This window comes from Heteronotia binoei, chromosome 17 (genome assembly GCF_032191835.1).
Source record: "Heteronotia binoei isolate CCM8104 ecotype False Entrance Well chromosome 17, APGP_CSIRO_Hbin_v1, whole genome shotgun sequence".
In the NCBI taxonomy this organism is placed as follows: domain Eukaryota; kingdom Metazoa; phylum Chordata; class Lepidosauria; order Squamata; family Gekkonidae; genus Heteronotia; species Heteronotia binoei.
Window position 1 is genome coordinate 2,445,695 of NC_083239.1, and position 20,611 is coordinate 2,466,305.

Sequence of the window (20,611 nt, forward strand, 5' to 3'; positions counted from 1 at the left end):
TGGATCAGGCCAGTGGCCCCTCCAGTCCAACACTCTGTGTCACATAAGAACATAAGAGAAGCCCTGTTGGATCAGGCCAATGGCTCCTCCAGTCCAACACTCTGTGTCACATAAGAACATAAGAGAAGCCATGTTGGATCAGGCCAATGGCCCATCCAGTCCAACACTCTGTGTCACATAAGAACATAAGAGAAGCCCTGTTGGATCAGGCCAATGGCTCCTCCAGTCCAACACTCTGTGTCACGTAAGAACATAAGAGAAGCCCTGTTGGATCAGGCCAATGGCCCATCCAGTCCAACACTCTGTGTCACACAGTGGCCAAAATTTATATATATATATATATATATATATATATATATATATATATATATATATATATATATATATATATATATATATATATATATACACACACACACACATATATATACACACTGTGGCTAATAGCACTGATGGACCTCTGCTCCATATTTTTATCTAACCCCCTCTTGAAGCTGGCTATGCTTGTAGCTGCTACCACCTCCTGTGGCAGTGAATTCCACATGTTAATCACCCTTTGGGTGAAGAAGTACCTCCTTTTATCCGTTCTAACCTGACTGCTCAGCAATTTCATCGAATGCCCACGAGTTCTTGTATTGTGAAAAAGGGAGAAAAGTACTTCTTTCTCTACTTTCTCCATCCCATGCATAATCTTGTAAACCTCTAGCGTGTCACCCCGCAGTTGACGTTTCTTCAAGCTAAAGAGCCCCAAGCGTTTTAACCTTTCTTCATAGGGAAAGTGTTCCAAACCTTTAATCATTCTAGTTGCCCTTTTCTGGACTTTCTCCAATGCTATAATATCCTTTTTGAGGTGTGGTGACCAGAATTGTACACAGTATTCCAAATGAGACCGCACCATCGATTTATACAGGGGCATTATGATACTGGCTGATTCGTTTTCAATTCCCTTCCTAATAATTCCCAGCATGGCATTGGCCTTTTTTATTGCAATCGCACACTGTCTTGACATTTTCAGTGAGTTATCTACCATGACCCCAAGATCTCTCTCTTGGTCAGTCTCCGCCAGTTCACACCCCATCAACTTGTATTTGTAGTTGGGATTCTTGGCCCCAATGTGCATTACTTTGCACTTGGCCACATTGAACCTCATTTTGCAGATGATACTAATTCGGAGGGGATGCAAATACAATAGAAGAGAAAGTCAGGATACAGGATGATCTGGACAGGCTGGAAAACTTCACTAAAACCAATAAAAATTAATGTTAACAGGGATAAATGCAGGGCTTGAATTCAGCAGGGGCTAACAGGAGCGCACCTCCTGAACCTTCAGCCACGATCTGCATGCAGTGGGGAGTTCTCTCCCTGCTGCACACAGATCCCGGGGCATATGCAAATGACATATGCTATTGAGCTCCTGCACCTTTTTTTCTACAAAATGACCCCTAGATAAATGTAAAGTTCTGCATTTAATTAAGAAAAATCAAATGCTTAATTATAGGATGGGGGAGAATTGTCTTGGCAGTAGTATGTGCAAAAAGGATTTAGGGGTCTTAGTGGACCATACACTGAACTTGAATCAGCAGTGTGATGCGGTAGCTAAAAAGGCCAATGCGATTTTGGGCTGTATCAACAGTAGTATCCAGGTAACACAAAGTGCTCTGTTCTGGTTAGATCTCTCCTAGAGTATTGTGTTCAGTTTTGGGCACATTTAAAGAAGAATATAGACAAGCTGGAATGGGTCCAGAGAAGGGCAACAAAGATGGTGAGGGTCTGGAGACCAAGTCCTATGAGGAAAGGCTGAAGGAGCTGGGTATGTTTAACCTGGAGAGGAGGTGGCTAAGTGGTGATATGATCACCATTTTCAAGTACTTGAGGGGCTGTCACGTAGAGCAGGGTTTCCCAAACTTTCTTCCCCTATGGCTTGGTTATTTTTACACTTCTTCTTCACGGCTCACTAAAATTTGGGAGTGGAGCCAGGAGACAGGAAATGATGTACAAACAAGCCTAAAACTCTTGCAATATTTTGTTTAGGAAAGGTAGGAGAATAGTGGAATTTTGCAATGCAATTTTAAAAATAAAACATCAAGAAAAAGCACAAGGATCACACAGCAGAAAACTAAAAATACAAAATGCTCTCAGCCTGGAAAACATGAAATGGCATTTCAAGTTTCTCTCCCCACCCCGGAAGGGAAGGGAAGGGAAGGGAAGGGAAGGGAAGGGAAGGGAAGGGAAGGGAAGGGAGGGGAAGGGAGGGGAGAAGAAAGAAAGAAAGAAAGAAAGAAAGAAAGAAAGAAAGAAAGAAAGAAAGAAAGAAAGAAAGAAAGAAAGAAAGAAAGAAAGAAAGAAAGAAAGAAAGAAAGAAAGAAAGAAAGAAAGAAAGAAAGAAAGAAAGAAAGAAAGAAAGAAAGAAAGAAGGCAGTGCTGGGGAAATATGAAATAGCAGGGCATTTCAAGCTTCTCCCCCCTCCACTCCGCTCTACTCAGATTAGCATGGGAAGGAAGGAAGGAAGGAAGGAAGGAAGGAAGGAAGGAAGGAAGGAAGGAAGGAAGGAAGGAAGGAAGGAAGGAAGGAAGGAGACAGGGGAAAAGACTGACAGAGAGAAAGAGAGAGAGGAAGGGGAGTGGGAAATAAAGCAAATAGGGGAAAAGACTGATAGAATGAATTGATGGAAGGGAGGGAAGAAGGGAGAGGGAGAGAGTTGGAAGAGAAAAATAGAGAGAAAAAGAAAAAAGAAAAAGAAAGGGAATAGGAAGGAAGGAAAACGGAGGGAAGGAGTGAAAGAAAGGAGGGACAAAAGGAAAAGAAAGGAAAAGAAAAGAAAAATGGAAAGAAACAATATGGGAGCAATTTACCTTTTAAACCGCTGACTCTGGCCAGGGGGAAGTCAGGCCACGTTTGCCCCCTCCGCGGCATCATGCCATCCCCCACACCTCCTCCTCCCTCCCTTCCCCACCCCAGGTCAATTTCGGGCTGTGTAAAGCCCTCTGCCCCCTCCCCCTGCTGACCACCTCGTCAGTGGGAAAAGTGGCACACTCCAAGTGCTGACTCATCGCTCAGGCAGGCCAGTGGCAGACGGAAGGGTCGGAGTACAAAACGGGTGCCACGACTGTTCCTGCCCCCAAACTTGATGTCTTTTTGGCAATCTTTTCTCACTAATACATTCACTGTCAATAATCCATTTACTATACAGTCCTGGATGCATCCTTCACTTCACTGTATGCAGGTGAAAGCATCCTTCCACTTGTGCCATCTGAGGGATCATTTTATGGCCCAAAAGCAATACATACACTCTGGCTGCTTGCTTCCCAGGTCATGCTGACAGGTAAGCCTACACCCATTGTCAGAACACGTCAGAAGAAAAAAATGCAGCTTTGTTCTTACTGGAAGTGACAAAGGGTAGCTCTAGGGCGTTTAGGAGAACATTAATTCCTAGGGTTGCCATAAGTCAGAAGCTACTTGATGGCAATTTATACAAAAATTTGTGGAAACTCTGTGGTAAAACCATACTTCCAGTAAGAACCTGAGACTGCATTTTTTCAAAAAATGTCCTGCAATGTTGCATTTCCCAACCCTCCCTCCAACCGTTAGGCACTGCCTGACAACGCTAGCGTCACTACCAATGAATGTTTAGGAAATGTTGCCTCAGCAAGGTGAACTGCCAGGGCTTACCTCTGATAAATTCTATAAAACAAACTGGCATAGTTTGACAAGTTCATTTTGTCATTTAGTACCAGACTATTGTGTGTATTCTTTTCTGTTTTCTTCTCCCTTTCTTAGGTCAGCCGAATACCTCCCCGAGAGTTGTCAATGCCATTAACTGGATAACGGCAACAATTGGACACAAGTTCTCATTTTCAGTACCTCCAGACACATTTTATGATCAGGAGGATGGAGATACATCTCAGCTGACCCTTGGAATGAACCCAGCTGATGGTTCTCCCATAGGCCCAGGGAACTGGTTGCAGTTTAATTCACATTCCCAAACCATGCATGGCTACCCACTTGCTAATGATTTCCATTATTCACCTCAGAAATTTTTACTGTTTGCCACGGACTCTGAAGGCCTGAAGACATCTGATATACTGACAATAGAACTACTCAGACCTACCGCTATCCCATGTCACAATTATACTATAAGAACAAACAATAGCTACCACTCATTCCTGAGAGAAAGAGAACAAATTTACTTGTTTTTTGATAAGCTTTCCAGATATTTGAGCACCGACAATCCAGGCAGTATGATACTGCTGCATCTCAGACCTGGGTCCACTCTTATCACATGGTATGACAATTCTTTTTGCACAAGGAATAACAGATGTGCAAGAGACGAAATCCAGGGAGTGCTGGCTAAACTTAGACTACCAAGTGGAAGTGTTAATCCAAATTTTGTTGAGGCAATGTTGCCAGAATACAACATCTGCCATACAGAGGATGTTGCGTATCATGGAACCTGCTCTTGTAATGAGTCCTTCGTATCAAACCAAACCATAACTGCATTTAAAGACTGCCATTCCTGGACGAGGGGGAAAAAAATTGCATTGCTAATCAGCATGTGTGCTGCTATTACGATAATATCGATGATGACCTTCTGCTACTGTAAATACAAGACGAAAATAATTGGATCTCATGGAAGGCCTTTCATTAGCTATGCTGACTTGGAAATGGATGTGCTGAAATCCCAGAAATCAATGATACTTGAACAAGAGGTTCCGTGGCCAGCTGAATTATGGTTACCTGTGCCAACACCATCCCAACAGCACCCCTGCAGTCCAAGTGCAAAACTTGCTGCCTCCAGGTTACCTCCATCCCCAAAATATAGACTTTCACCACTATATGGAATGGGTGGACCTAGCCGGACTTGTGACAGCCATAACCATTTGAAGTCCAGTTCCAAAGCAAGGCTATGAGAGCCAGTTTGGTGTAGTGATTAAGTGTGCGGACTCTTATCTGGGAGAACCGGGTTTGATTCCCCACTCCTCCACTTGCACCTGCTGGAATGGCCTTGGGTCAGCCATAGCTCTGGCAGAGGTTGTCCTTGAAAGGGCAGCTGCTGGGAGAGCCCTCTCAGCCCCACCCACCTCACATGGTGTCTGTTGTGGGGGAGGGAGATAAAGGAGATTGTGAGCCGCTCTGAGACTCTGAGATTCGGAGTGGAGGGCGGGATATAAATCCAATATCTTCTTCTTCATCATCTTCTATACTGATAATATAGTCCAGGAAGATGGAACAATTATTTGTCTTTATAATGGATTTTTTTAAAAAAACAACCCTAAACAAACTAGTTGGCTTTTGGAAACTGCTAACAGGCGTGACTATGGATTTGGACGTGCTAGTAATTATTTCATAATGCCTAATAATGAAGTACCAAACAAAACAGATACATATAAAGCCGTTCGTGAAGCCAAGTGTTTAGCATAAACTCCTTCATCTGCCATGCCCAGTAAAGACAAAAAATCTGCCTATATTGCAGGCAAAGCACAAAGTTAACAGCATAATTACTTGTCTCTGTTTTGTCTCACAAGTACTCTGAAACAATAAAACATACCAAAGGTGATTGAGATGTTAACGACTACAGAGTACTTATTTTCCTGAAGGCTCCGTAGGCAATTATTGACAGAACTCCCACTCTTGAACTAAGCAAAATCAGTGAATCTTCATTCAAAGGACAGGTGCTGCTGTCCCATGAATCCATCGCATACCAATTTGGTCAGCCTCCAGATGACAGGGATCGGCTCCCCTGGAGAAAATGGCTGCTTTGACTCAATGGCATTGTGCCATGCTAAGGCCCCTCCCCTTCCCAAACCCCGCCCTCTCCTGGATCCACTCCCAAAGTCTCCAGGTATTTTCCAACACAGACCCGGCAACCCTAGGTCAGCTGTAGAGCCATGTGGGAAGGTTTTTACTGGGGCAATGATGCTCACACTTGCCTTCTTCTGATCCATACGTGATCAGTTGAGCATCTCGGGTAAAAATAAAAGGAATAAGAAATAACAGTGATATTATGGTTTGGGTCTGCCATAGACCACCAAGCTAGGCAGAAGACTTGGATAAGATACTCCTAAAACACATTGCAACGTTCTCCAAGAGAAGGGACTTAGTGGTCACGGGGATTTCAACTACCCAGAAATCTGTTGGGAGTCCAACTCTGCTACAAATGAAAGGTCAAGTAAATTCCTGACTTGCCTTGCTGACAACTTTCTTTTCCAGAAAGTGGAGATGGAAACAAGGGGATCTGCTAACTTGGACTTGATTCTCACCAGTCGTTTTCGCACTCACCTTAATCAGCAGCGACGACCCTCTTCACCACGCTTTTGCGGCGCAGACGGAAACTGGGTTTTGGTGGTTTCCGTTTGCGCTGCAAAAGCGCCGGGACTTTCCGGCTCTTCTGGGTGCTCCGCGGCAATTAGTGCGAAATCCGCGCAGATCCTGCGTGGTGAAGAGGGTCGTCGCTGCTGATTAAGGGGAGTGCGAAAACGACCACCAACAAGGAAGAACTAGTTGATGAGGTGGAAATAGTGGGCAATCTGGGCAGTAGTAACCATGTGCTTTTGGATATACGGTCTTAGGGAAGGGGAAAGTTGTACATAGTTAAACATATAGGTTGGACTTCAGAAAGGCGAACTCCAACAGATGCTGGGTAAAATCCCATGGTCAGAAATACTTAGGAAGAAGGGGATTCAAGAGGGGTGGGAGTTTCTTAAAAATGAAACAAGTCTCCCCAGTCCTATAACCATGCATTGGATTTTTCCTACATAAATGCAGAACTTTGCACTTATCCCTGCTAAAATTCATTTTATTGGTTTCAGTCCAGTTTTCCAGCCTGTCAAAGTCATCCTGTATCCTGTTTCTGTCTTCTACTGTATTTGCAACCCCTCCCCATTTAGTCTCATCAGCAAATTTAATAAGCATTCCCTCTATTCCTTCATCCAAATAATTTATAAAGATGTTGAACAATACAGGTCCCAGGATAGATCCTTGAGGCACTCCACTTGTCACTCCTCTGCAGGAGAATGAGGAACCATTCACAAGCACTCTTTGGGTGTGATCTGTCAACCAGTTACAGATCCACCTAACAGCAACAGGATCCAAACCACATTTTACCAACTTATCAACAAGGATAGTATGTGGAACCTTATCAAAAGCCTTACTGAAATCAAAATAAACCATGTCTACAACATTCTCCTGATCCAGCAAGGTAGCCACTTTCTCAAAAAAAGAGAACAGGTTAGACTGACATGACTTGTTCTTGAGAAACCCATGCTGTCAGCCATCCTTTCTAAATGTTCCAGGACTGACTGCTTGATGATTTCTTCTAAAACTTTTCCAGGTATTGACATCAAGCTGATGGGTCAGTAGTTACCTGAATCCTCCTTTCCCCCCCTCTTGAAGGTGGGGTCAGCATTTGCCCGCCTCCAATCTTCCAGCACCTCTCCCGTTCTTCAAGAATTCTAAAAAAGAGTAGCCAGAGGCTCAGAAATTACATCCATAAGCTCTTTTAGTACCCTTGGATGCAGTTCATTTGGTCCTGAGGACTTTGTTTTATTTAAATAAACTGGGTGTTTATGGACTACCCCTATGCTGATGTTAGGCTGCAACTCCCTTCTCTCATTATATGTTCTGCTTTTGCTATGTTGAACACTGTTTCCCTCAGAAGAGAAGAGCCTGCTTTGGCGGGGAGGGCGGGATGCAAATAAAATAAATAAATAAATAAATAAATAAAAGACTGAGGAAAGTAGGAATTGAGCAGTTCTGCCTTCTCTTCATCACCTGCTACAATTTCACTTTCCTGCCCTTGCAATGGTCCTACCTTGTCCTTGTTCTTTTTCTTACTCCGAACATAAGAAAAGAATTCTTTTTTTTTTATTTTAGCATCTTTGGCTAGCCTAAGTTCATATTGACCTTTAGCTTTTCTAACTCTTTCTCTGCGAGCACTGGTTATTCATTTAAATTCGTCCTTGGTCATAAGGCCCTCCTTCCATTTCCTAAAGGAGTCTTTTTTATTTCTCAAGTCTTTAGAGAGCTGTTTATGGAACCACCTCAGCTTCTTTAGGCTTTTCCCATTTTTTTCTTCCCACGTGGATCAGCAAGAATGGATAATATTCCATGGGCTTGATAAGTCTTTCAATCCTTTCTGTCACATCCTGCATGCATGCACCTGGCAGACAGCAGACCTCACAGGACAACAAATCCTGTTTGCACACTTTGGGCATCCCTCTGAGCAAGGAGTCTTCAATTACTACCACCCTCCTCTTTCTATATTGGGGAGCAGAAGCTCCAGGCTTCTTATCCACAGGATCCTGAGAAACTTTTTTCAAGCTTCGTGGAGGCTGGGGAAGTAGCCCTTGCCCCAATGGTTCAGAATGAGTTACTGTTGGGAGATCCTGGAACCGATTGCTGAGTAGCAGAGGCTCAGAACATCTCCTGATTTTCCTGCTCCTTCAGGTTACATTTTCCCATGAACCCTCCTCCTGTGTTGGATTCTCTTCCAATTGCTGAGATACCGCTTCCTCTTCCTCCTGATGTCCTTTCGAGAATGCTTCGTGGGTTCTGTCAAGAAAATCCTCACCTTCCTTTATACATTACAGTGTGGACAATCATGTCTCCAGTCCCCTTATCTTCTCCTCCAGCAGGGTGCTAACTTACACTTGCTGCAAGTGTAATTGCTGCTACTTTCAAGTAGAAATACAAACATCCAACAGACTGTACACTTCACTGCCTCAGCTCCTTCCCCAGCCATGCTGCTGCAATTCATTTCAAAATTATTTTTCCTGTAAATTCCACCACCAACAGCCACTTGAGACTACTTGTGTGTCAAGCATGAGTAGTTTCAATAATAGAGTCCTTTGTTATGGTTCAAATGAACGTCTTTATTTAACTCCAAGTTGCATACAGAACATTGTCTTTGAGAAGACTGAGGTATCAGAGGTTACAAGATGCTATATAGGGCAGAGTTTCCCAAACTTTACTTTCCCATGGCCTGGTTATTTTCACACTTCTCCTTTGTGGCCCACTAAAATTTGGGAGTGGAGCCAGGAGACTTTGGGATTGGAATCGGGAGACAGAAATTATGTCATTTCCTGTGGTGTCAAGGACCAAGTGATGTCACTTCTGGGGCACATTGAACCAAAACTCCACCTTTTCCTGTGATGTCACTTCCAGAGCACTCCCCCAAACCTGCCTCTTCTTCAGAAGTAAATTCATTTTCAGAAAAAAATCTCTGAAACTCATGCTGAGCCAAAATGGAGGTGGAAAGTGGGCAGTCCTCTTTTCACCCTCACACCTGCATACATCTATCTGTTTGTGTATTCTTCTCCAGCTTGCAAGCACTCCTAATGCCCATGTTCAATTGCCTGCACCACCTACACATCCCTTCCTCAACAACACTGGCCAGTGCATGCAGTTGGGTGTGCTGTTGCCATTGCCATCAGGAATGCCAGCACTGTGTACCACCCACACTGGGCCCTGGCAGTTGCTCTACCTCAAAATATGCTGACACATTTAGTAGGCCCTTCCTTCAGCTGCTACTACTGGAACCCTTCCTCAAGCTACAACCAAGCTTGCTTGGTTTCAAGAAAATCTTTCGACAGCTATTTTTCATACCTTTTTTTGGTTGAAACAATGGGAAATTTCTGTGAAAGGTAGCAGAGAATTGTACTGCAATTAATTAATTAATTTCAAGTTATATGAAGTTCATACAAGCTTTTCTAAAGTTATCCCAAAAAGGATATTTATGAGGGGCTTGCAGCTTTTTACTGGTGGTGTTTCCCATGCCTTTAAAAGCAACCTGTTGTGCAGATACTTAGCCAGTGAACTACTTTCATACTTTTTAATATCTACAGGATTAATTTTGGTGTCAGACAGCCATTAAAAGCAGGACCAGTAAAATGGTGCCAAGTTCATAGTACCATCTCTTCCAGTGCTGTTGAGATATACTGCAGTAATCTCCAATAATCTCTGCCCCACACCTCTTACTCTCACTCACTCACACAGAAATCTCATAGAAGGCCACCTGGCTACAACTGGGGGTGCCAACTTTTCATTGGCAGAGCTCCTATGTCTGCAACAACAGTATGATGAACAGAAAAGTTTCATCCAGCAAGAAAGAAAGAAAGAAAGAAAGAAAGAAAGAAAGAAAGAAAGAAAGAAAGGAAGGAAGGAAGGAAGGAAGGAAGGAAGGAAAGGAAAGGAAAGGAAAGGAAAGGAAAGGAAAGGAAAGGAAAGGAAAGGAAAGGAAAGGAAAGGAAAGGAAAGGAAAGGAAAGGAAAGGAAAGGAAAGGAAAGGAAAGGAAAGGAAAGGAAAGGAAAGGAAAGGAAAGGAAAGACAAGACAAGACATGGAAAGAAAAAAAAAAAAACATAAGAGGAGCCATGTTGGATCAAGCCAGTGGACTATCCAGTCCCAAATTCCCTCATACAATGCCCAAAAAGCACCAGAATGTCCACCAGTGGGGCCAGGGTACTAGAAGCCCTCCCACTGTTGCTTCCCCCCCTCCCAGCACCAAGAATATAGACAGAGCATCACTTGCAGGGAAAGAAAGAAAGAATGGAGGGGCAAAGGGAAAAAAAACCTTCCTCACCATCAGATGACCCCAGTCAGCAAAAAATTCTGCCCAGAGGTCGTTTGGTAAAAAAAAAAAAACAACCAGCTACTGGAATGCCCACTCCCTGCCCCTCCTGGCTGAAAAAAACACACACCCTTCTTTGTCGCTGAGGCCTCCTGGGGGAATCTCCCCAAAAGAACATACTGCAAGGCACATGAAAGCTCATACCTTGAAGAACACTTCATGGGTCTAAAGTGCCAATGGATGCCAGCTTTTCTCTTAAACACTGGGAGCAGGGGAGAAGGAAGGAGAGGGCAGCCCAGCTCCTCTCTGCACAACACAGAGGCAGGGCTAGCTTTGCTGGAGGCGGGGCTAGCTTTGACTTTTCTTGTGACCCGGTAGTGAGGCTTCTGTGGCCCGGTACCAGGTCACGACCCTGCAAATGGGAAACACTGATATAGGGTATCATAAAAACATTACAAAAACACACCATTCGAATCTGGGGTTCAAAGGACAAAGCAGTAAATTTCCTCTACCTAGCAATAGCATTCTAACACCAACCCATGACCAAGATAAGGCTCATGAAGGGCCTGGAATGAAAGTGGGAGTTTGGGCACTTAGACACAGCAAGACAATTCTGTTAGATAAACATCCTTTTCCAGATAGCAGCAGGGACGTGGGAAAGGGGGGGTGTAGGGAATAGAGGGTAACCAGTGCTTTTACTTGACAATACTTCAGCCATCTTATGGAGAGAATAACCGTGCTTGACAAGGTGAGGAACTACTCACCTACCTAAAGAACCCCCAGGCTAGATCCCCAAGGTAAGAGCCACAGGCCAAAAGCCCTTTGGCTATCGCCAAAGGCTCACACCTCTGGCAAGGAGGAGCCTTGCAATTTAAAGGTTCAAACCCCACCCACCTCTGACTCACCAGCCAGAGCAGAGTAGAGGATGGGTCCAGCAACCACCCCCAGGCAAACAGGCCCTCCTCTCTCAGCAACAACTGCACAAATAGGGTTGCCAATCCCCAGGTGGGGGCAGGGGATCCCCCGGTGTGGAGGCCCTTCCCCCGCTTCAGGGTCATCAGAAAGCGGGGGGAAGGGAGGGAAATGTCTGCTGGGAACGCTGTTATTCCTTTTCAATGCCTTCCTTTCATAGGAAATAATGAAGGATAGGGGCACCTTCTTTGGGGGCTCATAGAATTGGACCCCCTGGTCCAATCGTTTTGAAACTTGGGAGATATTTTGGGGAGAGGCACTAGATGCTGTACTGAAAATTTGGTGCCTCTACCTCCAAACAGCACCCCCAAAGCCCCAGATACCCGCGGATCAATTCTCCATGATTTTCTATGGGAATAAATCTCCATAGGGAATAACAGAGTTCCCAGCAGACACTTCCCTCCCCTCCCCCTGCTTTCTGATGACCCTGAAGCGGGGGGGGGGAGGGTCTCCAAACCGGGGGATCCCCTGCCCCCACCTGGGGATTGGCAGCCCTAGTTTGAATCCAACAAAGTTTTATTCAAAGTATAAGCTTTCATTTGCATGCACACATGTGCATGCACATGAAATTCTATACTTTGAATAAAATGTTGGTCTTAGCGCTACTAGACTCAAACATTAATCATTCTCAATGTAAGAGGAAAAGAAAAGAATTCCCTATCCTTTGTCCAAATACCTGGATTCTTTTTTGCAACCGTTTGTATTCCGGATTCAGTCCTGTGTGAGGGACTGTAATGCTGTAGACCAAATTAAAATGGTTCCTCTTAGTTTTAAATTAGGCAGGCTTGAGGCCTGCTTGTAAACTTTTATTATATGAAAAGTTTTTCCTGCAGGGCCCAATAGATTGAAACCTAAAGGTCAAGCCTATTAGTGCCGGCCTTGAGCTTAGTTGCACCTGTGGCTTGTTGCCCTGGAAACAAAGGGGAGTCATCTGTTGCTGCCTTCCTTATCAGTATGCAATTAGTGTTATTCTGACCAGCTCGGGTTTTGATTGGATTATTAGAATTCAGCCACGGGGGACTCCTAGGAATAAAAAATTCACTTTCTTTATTCTCTTTAGTCTGTTTGGGACTATTTGTCTAAACCAGGGGTCCTCAACCTACGGCCCGCGGGCCAGATGCGGCCCGCTGAGGACGTTTATGCGGCCCACCGGGTTATGGCAAAATCAGACCGGAAGTGACGTTCGACCTAAACTCGCGTTAGCAATGCACACTTCTGGCACTGGGCTGAGGCGGCGGAGACAGAGTGTGAGGTGATACCGAGGTGAGGTGAGTTCCCAGGCCGGGGTGTGTGGTGTGGGGAAGGGAGAGAGATGCAGAAGACGGAGAACTGACGGCCCGCGGCCTTGTACAGTAACGGCAGTCCGGCCCTCCAACAGTCTGAGGGACAGTGAACTGGCCCCCTATTTAAAAAGGTTGAGGACCTCTGGGCTAAACCCTAAGACCCATACCACGCTGGGGTCTTCATTTATGGACTTCTAATGGACTTTGTTGCCTTGCCTACCTTGGAACCAGTTAGAATGTTTAGATATATGACGTTCTTATTTTGGCTCACAGCTCCCGATGTAATTCTTATGCTGATGTTTAAATAAACTTTTTGTTTTAAGAAGATATTCTACTTTTTGCTTGGAAAGTCGTAACAACTTATGCCAAAATCTTACCTAACCGCCTCGGAACTTGCCTAAACTACCAGAAAGAAAAGTGTTTTGTTCTGGGGAACTCCTGGCCACATAGATGTGGTTTGGCTTTCCCTAGTATAGGATTAAAAAAAACCCTGAGGTTTGACTGGGGACCTCAGGGTTTGAAAGTACCCAGTCTGGTGGCAGAACTACCCCCAGCACCCAGTTTGGGGCCTGGTTTTTGTTATTGCTTTAGCCACCATCTTAACAGTCCACTTTAACATGATGTTGTTAAGTACAATAGGAAGTCCGGCACTAAGTAGACCCACTCAAAACCTTGCCAAGGCGATGATATTAGCGGGGAAGGTGGTCATCGCTTTGGGGTGGAAAGATAAAAGTAAATGGTCAATAGAAATCTGGCACAACTATTTGTTTGATTACATACAGTCTGACATCGTGGCAACAATCAACAAGGATTCCACGTGGGAAGATAAAGTCAAGGAAATCGAGACCAGATGGAATCCTTATTTAGAATGGATCTCGGGAGAAACAAGGAAGGACATTTAGTGGAAGATCAAGACTTTGTGCCCTTGGCTGAGGGGGAAAGACTAAGAGTAGTTGGGGAGGGTTGGGGGGGGGGGGGGAAGGGTTATTTGTAATTCGAACAATCATATCTTGTAATGGTCAATTTTACAAGAATCAATAAAACATAAAAATATTTATAAAAAAACCACAACAGTTTGCCCTAAATCTCAGTCACAACTGGGACGGACCGTTACAGGGACACTCTCTCTCTCGGCTTGGCTTCGCGAACGAAGATTTAAGAAGGGTGCAATAGTCCACGTCTGCTGCAGGCTCGCTGGTGGCTGACAAGACCAATGCGGGACAGGCAGGTCCAGCCACAGTGGCTGCAGGGAAAAGTCTGATTTAGGGTTGGTGCTGTAGCAGTGCGATTCTTCCTCAATCTCCTTTTGTCCTCAAGACCAGCTATACGTGCGTTCTCAAAGGAAGAGACAGCCTGGTGGATGGTGTGCCTCCATGCTTTGCGATCTGAGGCTAGGTCAGACCACTGGTGATGGTTGATGCGACAGGTGCCAAGGGATTTCTTCAAGGAGTCCTTGTACCTCTTCTTTGGTGCCCCTCTATTTCGATGGCCGGTGGAGAGTTCACCATACAGGGCAATCTTGGGAAGGCGGTGGTTTTCCATCCTAGAAATATGCCCTGCCCAGCGCAGCTGCGTCTTCAGCAGCAGTGCCTCGATACTGGTAACCTCCGCCCGCTTGAGGACTTCAGTGTTGGTCACAAAGTCACTCCAGTGGATGTTGAGGGACACTAGTGATTTTATTATCAACGTGGAGGGCATGCGTGTTCTGTGGGAAGCAGTGTTGATGTCCTTAGATGTTTCAGCCCTTTACACCTTGATTCCTCTAGAGGAAATGCACATGCCTAGTTTGCACCCGTGGCGCAGGGATTGGAAAACACTTTAGACCAGCGTGAGGTACAGAATCCTCTCAAACATTTTCTGATGCAAATTGCTGATATTGTTTTTGAAAAATGATAGCTTTCTCCATGCTTGCTGCCACTGTGCTGGACACTCTATAAGAAATTCCTATTGGTAAGGTTTGCATTATTCAGTTATAATTTATTTGTATCATTTGAGATTGGATTATATGTGAACATTTTGTTGGCGCATATATTATGTATAAGAAATCCAGGTGGATGGTGTAACATCCCTCCTCAATTAATTTCATTTTTCATTTTATTTGATTTATATCCCGCCCTACCCCACCAAAGCGGGCTCAGGGCGGCTCACAACATAAAAATTCTAACAATAACATTCAAGAATTAAAATACAATAATAATTTACATAATTAAAACAACTAATATATCAATACATCAACCAGTCTCAGTGTGCTATCTTATAGCCTTCTGTCAGAATATCTCAATATTTCAATGCCGGTCAGTTATAAGCCAACCGGAAGAGGACTGTCTTACAGGCCCCGCGGAACTGTCCAATGTCCCACAGGGCCCTGACCTCTTCCGGTAACTGGTGCAGCTCCACTAGAATGTGAAGATTACTGTCAACTATCCACATCAAGGGCTTCGGCAAGACGTCTGCTTCATACCTGAAATATGTGGGACTTCAATTTCAGTGTTTGATCAGCACTTTGTTCTTATCAATTTCAATCTACTAAGCGCTTGTGTGCACTGTGAAGAAATATTAGAAGAATCATTGTGGTCTTATAAGGCTTTTTGTGATATATTCTGGACTATATATGTGTAACTGGAATTATACATATTTATTTATTAGTGATTATTTGCATTAGTTATTTTTCACGGATTTGTTTACACAGTCTTGTTTCCGTGATTCTCTTTGTATTTGGCTTATCTCTCAATTGCACAGCAGAGCTACTGAGCCAAGCCTCTCTTTCTTCTATTGGCTGAGGTTCCTCCCCCTCCTGGTCCCCTGGGGAAGGAAGGAAAGAGCCAGAGCTTCCCTGGATCCTATGGGAGAAATACAAAGAAATCACCATTAAGACCAACAAGTGCTATTGTTTTAAGCATGTTTTAGTTTAAGTTAAAAAAAAATCTTTGTGTTTGTCTATGTCCTTTATAAACATATGAACATATGAAGCTGCCTTATACTGAATCAGACCCTCGGTCCATCAAAGTCAGTATCGTCTACTCAGACTGGCAGCGGCTCTCCAGGGTCTCAAGCTGCGGCTTTTCACACCTCTTTGCCTGGACCCTTTTTTGGAGATGCCAGGGATTGAACCTGGGACCTTCTGCTTACCAAGCAGATGCTCTACCACTGAGCCACCGTCCCTCCCTGAAGGTTTCTGCTACCTAATCTTAAACAGGAACACATACGACCCGCTCTGGCATGGCCTGACCCAAGAAGGTCTCATTTATGTCAGATCTGGCCCTCAAAACAAATGAGTTTGACACCCCTGGTTTAGTTTTAAAAGGAGATTAGCTATAGACAAGTAGATACTCACAGGGAGCAATCTCATCCCCCTGCTTTCTCTCTAGGCTCCCCTGCAGCTGCTCGACCCAACTCCTCCCCGCCACTCTCAGTGGCCTATCAAGAGCTGCTCCAAGCAGACTCACCTAGAATTCCTCCCCACCCCCATCCCTCTCTTGGTGGCTTGTCCAAAGCTACTCCAGGTGGGCTCGCCAAGGCTTCCTTACTCTCCTTCTCTGCAGACTAAGTCCAGGTCTAGAGCAGCAACTGGCATGCTCTGCTGCCATGGTCAGGCCTGGAGCAGCTGCTCTGGGCAGGCTCACTGAGGCTTCCCCCATTTCCTTCTCTAAGTGGCTTGCCCAGAGGTGCTCTGAGCTTGCCAAGGCTTCCTTCCTCCCCCTTTTCCTCTCTTGGTAGCTAATTCAGAGCTAGGGTTGCCAAGTCCAATTCAAGAAATATCTGGGGACTTCGGGGGTGGAGCCAGGAGACTTTGGGGTGGAGCCAGGAGACTTTGGGGTGGAGCCAGGAGACATTAGGGGCGGGGCCAGAAGCAAGGATGTGACAAGCATAAATGAACTCCAAGGGAGTTCTGGCCATCACATTTAAAGGGACGGCACACCTTTTCAATGCCTTCCTTTCAAAGGAAATAACGAAGAATAGGGGCACCTTTTTGGGGGGCTCATAGAATTGGACCCCCTGGTCCAATCTTTTTGAAACTTGGGGGGTATTTTGGGGAGAGACACTAGATGCTATACTGAAACTCTGGTGCCTCTACCCCAATAAACAGCCCCCCCAGAGCCCCAGATACCCTCAGATCAATTCTCCATGATTTTCTATGGGAATAAATCTCCCTAGGGAATAACAGAGTTCCCAGCAGACATTTCCCTCCTCTCCCCCCGCTTTCTGACGACCCTGAAGCGGGGGGGGGGGAGGGTCTCCAAACCGGGGGATCCCCTGCCCCCACCTGGGGATTGGCAACCCTATTCAGAGCTGCTTGGATGGGTTTGCTGAGGCTTCCTTCCTCCCCTTCAGACTACATCCAGGCCCTGAGCAGCAGCCAACCTGCTCTGCTACTGCAGCTAGACCCAGAGCAGCAGCCAACATGCTCCATGGTTGGGCCAAGTTGCTCCATCACTGATGCTGGGCCTACAATGGCTGGGCTGGAGCTCCTCTGCTGCTGCCAGACACGGAGCAGCAGCCAGCATTCTCTGCTGCAGTGGCTGTGTCTGAGCAGCATCACCACTGCTGCTGAACCCAGCTTGGATCCCCTCCCACTGATGATGGATGTAAACCTCTCTGTATTTTTTGCAAGTTTCAGATTTTTCTGGAAAGTGTCACAGCTGAGTGTGCAGAAAAATCCCTTTAGCCTCCATGTGACTCCAATCCACAGATTTAAGTATCCAGCAGCCATCGAAGTCTAATAGAATATGGATACTTCCATAAAGTATTAGCAAGGATGATTAAGTTGAACCTCCATGTTCAGAAGTATGTTCCTGACTTGCTCTCAGCTGCTAGGACATTGTATGCGCAGTTGTGGTAGCAATAAAAAATACCAGAGAAACGGGACTGGATTGTAAAAGTTATGACATGGAGTGAAATGGACACGTTAACAAGAACCTTAAGAGACTATGATTTAGAAGTATTTAAGATGGAGTGGAAAAAGTTTAGAAGTTACGTAGAAAAAGAGTGGAAAATAAAAGGACATTGGACAATTTTTGATAATGATTAAGTACAAGAGGGAGGAGGATATTAATTTTGGTTCTTAGTAATTAAGGGTACCTTTAATATTAATTTTTTTAAGTAAAGTACACCGGCGGGGGTCAAATAACGGGGGGAGGGGTGGGTAGAAAGTAATATATGGGATAGAGGGGGAAAAGTAGTTATTAATGATATAGGAAATTGATTATGCTACCATATGTTACTAATAAATTGTTTGAAACAAAAGAAGTATGCTCCTGACTATCAACAATTGGGAGAGGTTTGGGGCTTAACTTCTCATTGTATCTGGTTGGCTTCTAATTGTATCTGGTTGGCCTTCCCATTGTATTTGGTTGGCTTCTAATTGTATCTGGTAGGCCTTCTCATTGTATCTGGTTGGCTTCTAATTGTATCTGGTAGGCCTTCTCATTGTATCTGGTTGGCTTCTAATTGTATCTGGTAGGCCTTCTCATTGTATCTGGTTGGCTTCTAATTGTATCTGTTTGGCTTCTAATTGTATCTGGTAGGCCTTCTCATTGTATCTGGTAGGCCTTCTCATTGTATCTGGTAGGCCTTCTCATTGTATTTGGTTGGCTATTAAGGACGTTGGATTAGATCAGGGGTGGCCAAATCTGCTTAACGTAAGAGCCACATAGAATAAACATCAGCTGTTTGAGAGCTGCAAGTCATGAACAAATATTACACACATATCTTTATTAAAACTCTTAACGCTTTCTTTGCATAGAATGATAAAATACATATGTAAGGAACCAATCAGGGTCAGCTTGGGAGGGTGACCACTGCAATTTTTTCCTATCACCTCCACCCAGTACCTCAGGCACACAAACTAAAATCCCGTCAGAAATAAACTAGGCACCAAACGTTTTCAAATTTAAAACCAAAAAGTTATTTATTGGATTACAAAAGGCAAGGAAGGAGTGAAAAATAATATTAATTGGTTATTATAAACAAAGCAGTTGGCAGGCAGTTTAACAAAATAGACAATCTCTAATCCCCAGAGACTGGGCAAGTTGAACTGTTTAAAACATCAAACACTGGCAGGCTTAATTATATATAAAAACACTAACAAGCAGGCAGGTTTTTAAAATATATAAGAACTTTGTACAGGCAGGCAGTGCTGCCTTAGCACTATAGGAACACTCTATGCAGAGATGGATTGTACCCCTAAACTTGGGTTTCCCAACTCCCAAAATATAAAAGGGTCACACACTCATTGCTATTCACACTGAGGACTTCTGACTTGTGCCAGATAAATCCCCTCACAGACACTCTCACTAGCATACAGGACTCACACCTTTTGAGTGCTATTACCAAGCCCCTCAATCCTGTGTCTCAGTCCCACCCAGCAGCCTAAAGCAATACCATCACTTCACATGATCTGGACACTATACTTCTGTTGATACAGCCCAAAATTGCATTTGCCTTTTTAGCCACCGCATCACACTGTTGGCTCATGTTCAGCTTACGATCCACTAAGACCCCTAGATCCTTTTTGCACATACTGCTGCTGAGACAAATCTCCCCCATCCTACCTAAATGCAGAACTTTACATTTATCCCTGTTAAAATTCATTTTATTGATTTTTGCCCAGTTTTCCAGCCTGTCAAGGTCATCCTGTATCCTGTTTCTGTCTTCTACTGTATTTGCAACCCCTCCCAATTTGGTCTTATCATCAAATTTAATAAGCATTCCCTCGATTCCTTCACCCAAATCGTTTATAAAGATGTTGAACAAAACAGGCCTCAGGACAGATCCTTGAGGCACTCCACTTGTCACTCCTCTCCAAGAGGATGCGGAACCATTCACAAGCACTCTTTGGGTGTGATCTGTCAACCAGTTACAGATCCACCTAAAGCTAACAGGATCCAAACCACATTTTACCAACTTGTCAACAAGGATAGTATGTGGAACCTTATCAAAAGCCTTACTGAAATCAAAATAAACCATGTCTACAGCATTCCCCTGATCCCTTCTAGGGGAGGGACAGTGGCTCAGTGGTAGAACATCTGCTTGGTAAGCAGAAGGTCCCTGGTTCAATCCCCGGCATCTCCAACTAAAAAGGGTCCAGGCAAAGAGGTGTGAAAATCCTCAGCTTGAGACCCTGGAGAGCCGCTGCCAGTCTGAGAAGACAATACTGACTTTGATGGACCAAGGGTCTTGATTCAGTATAAGGCAGCTTCATATGTTCATGTTCAGCAAGGTAGTCACTTTCTCAAAAAAAGAGATCAGGTTAGACTGACATGACTTGTTCTTGAGAAACCCATGCTGGCTCTTAGTAATCACATCCATTCTTTCTAAACGTTCCAGGGCTGTTTATTTGTTCTAAAACTTCTCCAGGTATAGACGTCAAGCTGACGGGTCGGTAGTTACCCGGATCATCTTTTTTCTTCTTCTTTAAGATGGGGACAATTCCACATATTGCAACGCCTCCAGAGTGCCACATATTGCAATGCAAAAGGGCTATAGTACGTAAGTAAATACAGGGGAAACCTCTAACCCTAACCTCTCACCAATTTCTCTTAGTTCCATTGCTGCTTTTAAAAGCTCTGTTTAAGTGAATACTGGCACTAGTAAAGAAAGCAACTGGTTAAAATTTTATTTACTTCCACTGAATGGTGTAATGTTGAAGTTACATATAAATAAGCAAAGAGAGGATTTTCCCAAAATCGTAAGAGTTGGAAAGGGCCATACAGACCATCTAGTCCAACCCCCTGCTCCATGCAGGATCAGCCTAAAACATCTGCAACAAATAATCATCCAGACACGTTTTGA